Genomic DNA, 12,053 nt, shown 5'->3' with positions numbered 1-12,053 from the left:
TTAGACACACACATGTAGTTACACAAATTAATGCACACACATATAGAGTTACACACACGTATCGACTCACACATACATACATAGACTGAACAACAACAACCGCTATTCGCCACTAAGTGGCGGTGACGTCACCACAATGCTTGTGCCAGACTATGTACACCATGAGGTCACTTGAAGCGTCGAACGCCCGCTGGCAGGAGGTCACAGGGCAGACCCAGATGGCACGGGTCGACTGACTGAGACGATTGGCTGATTCACCACCTGTGCCCCCTACTGTGGCAACTTGCTGTGCTTTAGCCACCCGGCGCTCCGCTCGTTGTTGTGAGCATGGCTTGCTCCTCCGCCCTCCGTTGTTGTTGGAGGGTGACTGCCTCCAACTGCCCAGTAGCGTCGTTCAGGAGCCTTTTCCACAGAGGCCAATCTTGACACGGCTGGTACCAGTCATCGGCAAGACCACTCAGCTCCACGTCCTCTTGTACCACATCACTCCATCTCCTCTCTAGCCCGTTCCGCGCCCGTTTAGTCCCCTCGATCCGGCCGAACAAACGCTGTTTAGGCATGCGGTGGCTGGGCATGCGGGCTGCATGACTCAGGAAAGGCAGCCTTGCCTGTCGGAGCTCGCCGATGGGACTTTGTCCACATTTTTCAAGGATTTGTGAGCTGCTCACACAATGCAGCCTGGTTAAACACAGGATGAATCGTAGGTAGGCCATCCAAAATGTTTCTACCCAGCAAAGATGTTCCATTAGGCGGGTCCAAGTTTCGCAAGCGAAGAGAAGGGAGGGAATGACCGTGGCTGAGAAGACCTGAAGCTTTGTGCAGAGCGATAGACCATGTAGCTTCCACACAGCATTACGCAACCGATGAAAAGAGAATATGGCTCGTCTGATTCGGAGTGAGACCTCTGCTGTTAAACCGGAGCCAGTCATGAGCACACTGGCCAGGAATGGGAATCTCTCCAATCTCTCTACAACTGCCGCATCACCAATTGTGAGTTGTGGGGGTGGATTGTCCGATGGTACAAAATACCCAGGTAGGTGCCTAGTTTTGGTGGGGCTGATGGTAAGGCCCCACCTCTTAGTGGCAAGCTCCAGGTTCAGCAGCAGTTCCTCCAACTCCTCCTCTGAGTGAGCAGCAATCACCAGAGCATCGACAAACGTAACATGGTTGAGCAATAGGTAGCCATTTCCTTGATCGCACCCTTGCATCGATCAGCCTCCCATTGTATCTGTACCATATGGTAATTCATCCGATACAGCCATTGAAGGCTTCACGAACTACGTGGTCAAAAGATATATAAAATAATGTTGGAGGCACAGGACACCACTGTCGCAGCCCAAGGTGTAGAGGAAATGACTCTGACTGACGGCCAATTAGTTTGACGCGGGGCCGCTCACCATCATGAAGGTCCTTTAAGGATCGTGAGCAAAGGGTGAGGGACTCCGAAAGCATGAAGAACAACCCAGAGGCCAGGCCTACTGATGGTATCATAGGCCCTTGACCAGGTCAATAAAGCACATACATTCACTCACACGCACACATGGACCTACAGACACGCAAAGAAATGGACTTACACTGACTGACATGGAGCCATACACAAAGTGACTAACACACAAGCCCATTGACTGACACGCACAGACATATCGACTCACACACACAAACACATGGACTTACACACACACATATGGACTCACACACGCATAGACATCCAATTTAGATGCACACACATGGAGTTACACACACATGTATCGATGTACACACATACAGCGACTCACAAACATACACATCGACTCACACACAGACATTCGTGGACTCACATATTGACGTAAACACACATATGTACTTACACACAGATTACGACTAAGACACACACACATGGACTTATACACACATACATAGACTGACACACACATTGCACTACATACACATATGGACTATGACACGCAGACATCTAGTTTATATACACACACATGGATTAACACACACATATCGACTCACACACACGCATTGAATTACACACACACATCGAGTGACACACATATGTATGAACTCACACACACATGTGGACTAACACACACACATATGGACTGACACACACATACACATCGACGAACACACACACACATCAACTGACACACATAGACACACAAACGCACATTGACTTACACACTCAGATGGAGCCATGCACACACATCGACTCACACACACGCATTCACTTAGACACACACACATTGAGTGAAACACACACGTATGGACTTACACACACATGTGGACTAACACACACACAACGACTGATACGCACACAAATGGACTGACACACACACACACAAACACTTGTACGTACACACACAGGGGCGTTGTCCGTTTGAGAAAGACACACACATGGACTTACACACAGACATGGAGCTACACACATAGAAAAGCATCGACTCACATGCACACAAACATTATCATTGTAATATTTGTAAACTTATTTGTTTAATAATAGTAAACAATAAACCTTCAATTCTTAGCAAAATATGCAATCAAATTGTACTTTACATTGGCGTGGTGACGTCTAGTCCCGTGCAGAGCCCGCGGCCTCGCCTAGATTGGCAAGCCGGAGGAGGTGAGACATTGCCAGGCTGCGGGCTGGGCCGCTACCCCCCCCCACCATCCCTCCGCACGAGGCAGAATAATACAGTACTATGTAAGCGCTTTTATAGTATTAAATTAATATCTAAGGACTTTATAGCAGTGACTGCACGCATTGGGGTGGGGGGGGGAAGAGGACATCACACTGTGAAGAGAAATCGGCAGCGTGATGTGTATATTTATTCCATGTTAAACGCGTAAAATAAAATGTCCCCCGTGAGCTGGAGCGAACGCACATGACTTGGCAGGGTCCGCCCCCCCCCCAGGCAATTGTCGTGAGTTGGTACGGTCGATGTCGTGCAATAAGTAAATAATTAAAATAACAATGCCACTAATTTGTTAATTAAACGACTTTAAAATATACGGACGTGAAAACGGAATAGCCTATTCCCACCACGGGGCTTAGGGCGTGCCGACTGGCAAATTATTTCGGTCTTAAACCCCTCCGTCCGAGAGCCAAATCCCCCGCAAGTGCGCACGCACGGAGACTTTTATATATAAGACTAGCGGTTAGGACCCGGCGTTGCCCGGGCGAAAAAGGCAGACACACATGTAGTTACACACGCAAATCGATTGACACGCACACATAGAGTTACACGCACATATGGACTCACACATACATACATAGACTGAACAACAACAACAACCGCCATTCGCCAGTAAGTGTCGGTGACGTCACCACAACGCTTGTGCCAGGCTATGTGCACCTTGAGGCCACGTAAAGTGTCGAACGCCCGCTGGCAGGAGGTCACGGGGCAGACCCAGATGGCACAGGTCGACTGACTGAGTCGACTGGCTGATGCACCACCTGTGCCCCCTACTGTGGCAACTTGCTGTGCTTTAGCCACCCAGCGCTCCGATCGTTGTTGGTGGCAAGCTCCAGGTTCAGCAGCAGCACCTCCTCCTCCGAGTGAGCAGCTATTACCAAATCATCGGCATACATAACGTGGTTGACCAATAAGGAGCCATCCCTTGATCGCACCCGGGCGTCGATCAGCCTCCCATTATATCTGTACCAAATGGAAATTCCCCCGGTACAGCTATTGAAGGCTTCACGAACTACGCGGTCAAAATAGATGTTAAATAATGTGGGAGCCAGAGGACATCCCTGTCGCACCCCAAGGTGTACAGGGAAAGGCTCTGACTCCCGGCCACGTAGTTTTACCCGGGCCCGCTCACCATCATGAAGGTCCTTAATGATCGTGAGCAGAGGGTCAGGGACTCCGAAAGCACGAAGAACAACCCAGAGGCCAGGCCTACTGATGGTATCGTAGGCCTTGAGCAGGTCAATAAAGTACACGCATGGACTAAGACGCACACATGGGCCTACAGACACACAAAGAAATGGACTTACACTGACTAACATGGAGGCATGCACATACAGCGACTAACACACACGCACATGGACTGAGACACACACACACATATGGACTGAGACACACAAACACATCGACTTACAGACGCACACACATATGGACTCACACACACATAGACATGCACTTGAGATACGCACACATGGAGTTACACACACATATCGACGTACACACATACAGCGACAAACACACATACATAGAGTTACACCCACATTGCCGTACACACACATACACATGTGGACTCTCACACAGACATCCACTTGAGATATACACACATGGAGTTGCACACACACATATGGACTAAAAGACACACACATGGACGGGCATAGCAATCCTCGATGATGGCACAGCTATCAGTATGGCAGTACTGCGTATGAGGAAATAGCGTGACGTGAGCGATGGAAACAATAGAAATGTATTGAAGAAATAATCAGAAATCACAGACTGGCAGTATACCGTGGCAGCGTCATAAAAGCGCAGCAAAAAAAAGGGAAAATTTAGCAACGTAAAAATGCAAAAAGAGTTTTGTGCAAACAAACATAACGATTGTAACATCGGTCAACTTGTTTGATAATGGTAAACAATGAACCTGAGTTGTTATCTGCACACAATATCTGGCAACGTGTTTGTTTAATAATAAGCAATGAACACGATTAATGATCTGCACACAAACATTATTATAGTAATGTTTGTCAACTAATGTGTTTAACAATAATAAACAATGGACTTGAGTTGTTAGCGTAAGAAGCAAGGAAATTTGCACTTAGCATAGGCATGTTGAGGACTTGTGCGATGCGTAGCCCCCGTTCTGGCCTACATTGGTGAGGCGCGGAGTTGGCACGTTGCCAGGCTAGGGGCTGGGCCGCGACCCCCTCTCCAACATCCGCCGCCCGTGCAAGAATATTGCTATGTAAGCAGTAAAATATGATAATCTATGGAGTCTGTAGTATAAACTAAACGAATCGTGTTGGGGGGGGGGGGGGGGGCGAAGAGGACATGACACTGTAAATAAATATCCGCAGCGTGATGTGTATACGTGTTGACTGTAAAACGCGTAAAATACAATGTCTCCCGTGAGCTGGAGCGAACGCGCATGACTTGGCAGGGTCCGCCCCCCACGCAATTGGCGTCACTTAGTACGGTCGATGTGGTGCAATAAGTAAATAATAAATAATAGAAACGGCACAAATGTGTTAATTAAACTACTTTAAAGTTTACGGACGGGAAAACGGAATAGCCTATTCCCACCACGGGGCTTAGGGCGTGCCGCCTGGCAAATTATTTCGGTCTTAAACCCCACCATCCGAGAGCCAAATCCCTCGCAAGCGCGAGCGCACGGAGGCTTTTATATATAAGACTAGCGGAAGTACCCGGCTTTGCCCGGGTGAAAAATATATTTCTTGAAAACCTTACATATATATACACAGATACTAAGGTATTGTCAAAGCCCGGTGGGCCGTTTGTACATTTCTCCACCAACAAATATATAAGAGGCTTGCACAAGTCCAAAAAGTTGTAGAAAGTGTGGGGTAAATAGTTGATGTCAAAAGGTTTCCGAAAATTGTGGTCTCCCCCCCCCCGCCTCAAAAAATATCTTTACCCCTCGTAGGTATATATACTAACAACACCTTACATGCAACAGAGGAAGTGGTATCTATTGACTCTGTAGTAGTATCTACTGACTGTACCGTAGTATCTACTGAGCCAGTAGTAGCTACTGACTGTGTAGTAGTATTTAGTGACTGTCGTAACTACTGACCATAGTAGTATTTACTGGGCCTACAGTAGTATCTACCGACTATATAGTCGTAACGACTAACTGTATAGTATCTGCTGACTCTATAGTTGTATCCACTGACTATAGTAGTAACTACTAAATCTATAGCAGTATCTACTCACTCTATAATAGTATCTACTGACTCTAGTAGCTACTCACCGTGGTAGTATGTACTGACTGTATAGTAGTATATACTGACTGTAGCAGTATTGACTGACTGTAGTGGTATATACTGACTGTTTTAGTATTTACTATAGCGGTATCTACCAACTCGATAGCAGTATCTACTATCACTTCAGCAGTGTATACCGACTGAGGTGGTACCTGCTATCACTACAGCAGTGCATACTGACTGGTGGTACCTGCTATGATTACAGCAGTGCATACTGCTGTGGTGGTAGCTGTTATGATGACAGCAGTGCATATTGTGGTGGAACCTGCTATGATTACAGCAGTGCATATTGACTGTACTCATCATTCACCCTCACCATTCACCACTCACAACTCACCCTCACCACTCATCCTCACCACTCACCACTCCCACTCACTACTCACCCTCGCCAATCATCCTCACTACTCACCACTCACCCTCACCAATCTCCCTCACCACTCACCCTCACCACTCCCCCTCACCACTCACTCTCACCATTCACCCTCACCATTCAGCCTCACCACTCACCCTCGCCACTCATCCTCACCACTCACTTGAGATACGCACACATGGAGTTACACACACATATCGAGATACACACATACAGCAACACACACACATACATAGAGTGCCACACACATTGCCGTACACACACATACACATGTGGACTGTCACACAGACATCGACTTGAGATATACACACATGGAGTTGCACGCACATATATGGACGTACACACATACAGCGACTCACACACACACACCGACTCGCACACAGCAACACGTGGACTAAAACACACATTGACGTAAACACACATGTACTCACACACACACACATATGGACTAAGACACACACACATGAACTTACACACACATAGACTGACACACACATAGCCCTACACACATACACATATGGACTGTGACACACAGATATCTACTTTAGATACACAGACGTGGATTAACACACATATGGACTCACACACAGACGCATTGACTTACACTCACACATCGAGTGACACACACATGTATAGACTTACACACACATGTGGACTAACACACACACATATTGACTGACATACACATCGACGTACACGCACACAGATCGACTGAGACACACACATGGACTAACACACACACATAAACACATTGACGTTGTCCGTTCGAAAAAGACACCCACATGGAGTGAAAGACACGCATGGCTCTACACGCACACACATATGGACTCAAAGACACACACATGGACTCACACACACACATCGACGGGCACAGCAATCCCCGATGATGGCACAGCTATCAGTATCGCAGTACTACGTATGAGTAAATAGCGTGACGTGAGCGATGGAAACAATAGAAATGCATTGAAGAAAGAAGCAGAAATCACAGACTGGCAGTAGACCGTGGCAGCGTTATAAAAGTGCAGCAAAAAAAGGGGAAATTGAGCAACCCAAAAATCCAAAAAGAGTTTTCTGTACACAAACATAATTATTGTAACATGTGAACTCGTTTAATAATGGTAAACAATGAACCAGAGTTCTTATCTTCACAAAAACATAATTATTCTAACATCTGTGAACTTGTTTCATAATGCTGAACAATGAAGCTGAGTTTTAATCTGCACACAAACATTATTATTGTAATGTGTCAACTAATGTGTTTAACAATAGTAAACAATGGGCTTGAGTTGTTAGCGTAAGAAGCTTGGAAATTTGTACTTATCAAAGGCATGTTGAGGCCTTGTGCCATGCGTAGTTCCCGTCCTGGCCTACATTGGCGAGGCGGCGGAGTTGGCAAGTTGGCAGGCTAGGGGCTGGGCCACTACCCTACCCCCCCCAGCATCCCACGCCCGTGCAAGAATAATGGTATGTAAGCAGTAAAATATTATTATCTAGGGAGTCTGTAGTATAAACTGTGTTGGGGGGGGGGCGAAGAGGACATGACACTGCGAAGAAATATCCGCAGCGTCATGTGTGTATGTGTTGGCTTTAAACGCGTAAAAGAAAATGTCCCCGTGAGCTCGAGTGAACGCAGCACTTGGTAGGGTCCGTCCTCCCCACGCAATTGTCGTCAGTTGGGACGGTCGATGTCGCGCAATAAGTAAATAATGAATAATAGAAACGGCACAAATATGTGAATTAAACTACTTCAAAGTTTACGGACGGGAAAACAGAATAGCCTATTCCCACCACGGGGCTTAGGGCGTGCCGCCTGGCAAATTATTTCGGTCTTAAACCCCACCGTCCGAGAGCCAAATCTCCCGCAAGCGCGAGGGCGCGGGGACTTTTATATATAAGAAGATTTACCCCGATGTGTTGATACATTCGCAAAGTCAAGGATTGCGACAAGTGGTAGTGTACTAAGCTTTCACAGTTGTTTAAGAGGTGTAGGAATACAATTCACAACTTTTGAAAGTGAGCGCCAGCAAAAGCGCCGTGGGCTCATCATCATCACGACCGATGCAGTAGATCATCACCACCGACACAGAAGAAACTTGCCAGCAGAAGAAGACTCCGCAAATCATCAAGGATGGAGAGGCTCGCTGAGTAGCGACATACTAAAACAAGCAAGAGTTCCGCACCAACAGAAGAAGTATCGCTCCACCGAGCCGCTGCAGTGCGAGTGAAGCTGGCGAAAATTCCAGCTATCACTCTCGTGAAAAAGCGGAAAGCGCCCAATGTCAATCAAGCAACGAACGAGAGCATCGTTCATCGCTAGAGAACCCGGAGCTGGAGAGCGCGCACAGCCGCGTCGCCCAGTGCCCAGAGCACAGGTGCCAGCCTACTAGCGCATGAGCGAACAAGCGCCGCCGGACACCACCGGGGCCACCGGGCACCACCGGGGGCCACCGGGCACCACCACGCGCCACGAGCGACCGAGCCTCTTCAAGGACAACATCGTGCCGACGCCGCTCATCTAGCAGCGGAGAGAGAAAGCCGGCGGCTCACTGCAAACACGCCACGTGCGAGAGGAAACTCCAAGCCGTTCGTATCCCCTCCCCCACACTCACAAACCCACGACGTGCCCGGCGTCTGCTCACACAAGAATTTATCAAGGGGACAATCATACACCCCCACACAATGGAATATACGCTAGCCAATCATAAGAAGACTAATTATAAAAGTGCATGAACCATCAGCTGGCCGTGAAGGCATCGCGGCTCATCGAGTGATAAGAATACATCGTTTATAAGTACCTCAGTCGTTTTTTTCTCGTTTTTTATTTTACTTCTAATCGCATAAATTACCAATAGATTCATCGACACAAACTAAACTTTTGAAACCTTCGTCACGAATCTACACGCTCACAGAGAGAGAATATCGTGTTAAACCTGCTTCTTTATCATAAAATCTTGTCCACAAATTAAGTAAAGCTGAGCCAAAGATAATAATCTCCCGTAAGAGGGCACACACACCGTCGCACACCATTGTTCCAAGACATTTAGTTAATTATATAATCTTGCCGATGAATCTATTTACGTATACTTTTGCCTTTGGGGTATAATAATTTGCTTTTATTGCCTTTCGTATGAATATCGTTGCCTGCCTGTTTTAAAGAGTCTACCTGTCGCCGTCTATGCTCGCGTTACGCGGTGGAATTAATGATATGTGCGGTTGCCAAAGTGAAACAACGCAATCATTGATGGTTATCTATACTGCTCGCGGAGGGAAATTTCCCCGATGGTACCGTGGATAATTCCAAGCATGAGAGTGCGCATATTAGAGTATCATGTTTTTGTTTAGAATTAAAATTGCTTAACACAGAAGTGTTTGAGTGTTTCTTTCCCGAGTTCATGCATAACAATCTTATTTATAAGAACTGTATCCTGCATTGAGATTTTAATTTGGAGACCTAACATAAACACACTAAGATATAATCAATAAATGTTTAAGCGAGAATAATTGCATTGTCCCGATTGATGATACGATCCTGGGCAACGAACCTAAGCCTAATTATCATAACTGCCCACATTAGCATAATCGCGAACATCCGCATACATTAATACGATTATCTTCCTAATTAGCATAATTTATAAATTACATAATTTAGCATAATTTCCGATAATAACGATTTTTTTAAATCTTCATTTAATATATATATATTTTTAAATCAATTTTCAAAACCCGACATATACAACAAACGTTAACTCGGTGTTCGCCTTGTGGGTGGACGACCCTTTCTACCCTGGGGAGGGGAGCCATGATGTGACCTTGTGGGCTAACCAAATCCCACTGTCGAGGTCACCACCCATCTAATCACGAGATGTTATCACTATGTAACATTTGAGAACAGTCTGAGAGGAATCTCTTAACAATTTTATCGTACTGTTTGAAATGTTTAGTTGACCAGGTCTTGTGAATAGCATATCATGCTCAACATTATCAAAGGCTTTTGACAAGTCAAGGAATAGTGCTCAGCAGTAGCTGACTTTATGCAGGTTACTGAAGATAAAAATGTAATACATCCATCCTTGTTGTGGTGGTGTGGTAATCCTCTCGAAAAGCAGACTGTTTACTGTAAAGGATTGTGAGTTTTAAGGTAGCATTTTATTAGCGTTTTAAATATTTTTAAATATATTTTAGGAACTTGTGAAAGAATAGAAATTGGTCTGAAATTGTTATGGTCTTCTTTGGAGCCATTTTCATAAACAGGTCGAATAAATCTTAATTTTGGAGCTTTCGTGACTGCAGGAATTATTCTTTGTTTTTTTTCGGTAAAGTCACGCATAAAGATAACATTTAATTTTATTTATTATTTTATCTTTATACGTGACTTTACCGAAAAAAAACTAAGAATAGGTCGAATAAAATCAAATTTCCAATCAAGCAGAAATGTATCCTCAATCAGTGAGAGGTTGAAAATGCTTGTCAGAACACTTTGACGTTATCAAAATCAATTGAGTGTTCTTGTTGGGAAGCATGTTCTGCAACTGCCGACAGTTGTGTTTGAGAGTATTTTTTCTTTCTTTGGTGTTATTTTAGTATTACGCTAATGTTACGTCGCGTCTGTCCAACATAGCATATGCCAAATAAGCAATTACCCCCATACACACCTTCTGTTGATAAATTAGGCAATTCATCTTAAGTACAAGATACTAGTTTTTAAAAGTTTGTGTACCATGCCAAATCTTACTGATTTTGTTTTCCCAAAACTCTAGATCATTTGTCAGTTACTCCCGCAATATATGGTATTTAAAAAGTTTTAATAACCTGATCGCTTTCAGCAGTATTGCTATTCAATCTTGGTTTGGCATTCAACGCTCTGTTAAATTGAGCATTATTGTAGCCATTTAATCGCAGTGCTTTCTCCTCAGACGTTCACCATCTGCCACTCTTTTCGCCTGATGTGTGAGCGTCTTGATGAGAGAGGACTTCCGTGCGGGGTGATGATGCGAATCTGCATTCAGATAGGCATCAGTGTGCGTTTCTTTTCGTTAAATGCTGTGTGTTATTTTACCATTTAGGCCGCGTCCGAGCAAAATATCCAGGAATGAGAGTGTGTTTTTCACCTCCATTTCCATGGTGAACTGGATGGCCAGGTTTTGCGAATTGAGATGATTAATAAATTCGGTAAGTATCTTTACCATTTACTTTGTTTGCAGGTGACAGCCCATACACAGAGAAGTATCTTTGAAAACTGACATCTGATTAAGTATTTTATAACTATAGATTTTAGAGTGTTATATTCACTTGCATTGCAGTGTTCAGTTGGACATCAACAAGTTGAGTGTGACTATTTATGGTCCATACTGTTGCGCAGTATTGGCTACAGAAGGTCCATTGTTGATATCCATAACACTGGTCCTGATGCTCCCCAGCTTGTGCTTGCCAGTTTCTACATCAAGGTCTTGGCAGCGACCTGTTTCAGGTGGTTGTGGAAGGTTAGCGTACAGTCCAACTTTACTCCGAGATAGATTGGAGTGGGATCGTGTCGCAAAATATTGTCATAGAAGGTCACTTTCAGAGTGTGCTTGACACTTCTATTCTCAATATGAAATGCAGTTACTATTGTTTTAAGGGAATTTATCTTACACATACATTTCTGGTGTTTACGCATTTTCCATATGCTAAATTCCTCTTGATATGCAAATTATTTTGTCTAGGCGCTCTTCTTCTCACCTCCCCCCC

Source organism: Lampetra fluviatilis, chromosome 55, assembly GCF_964198595.1.
Source record: "Lampetra fluviatilis chromosome 55, kcLamFluv1.1, whole genome shotgun sequence".
NCBI classification, from domain to species: domain Eukaryota; kingdom Metazoa; phylum Chordata; class Hyperoartia; order Petromyzontiformes; family Petromyzontidae; genus Lampetra; species Lampetra fluviatilis.
Note: the sequence above shows the minus strand (reverse complement) of the source record.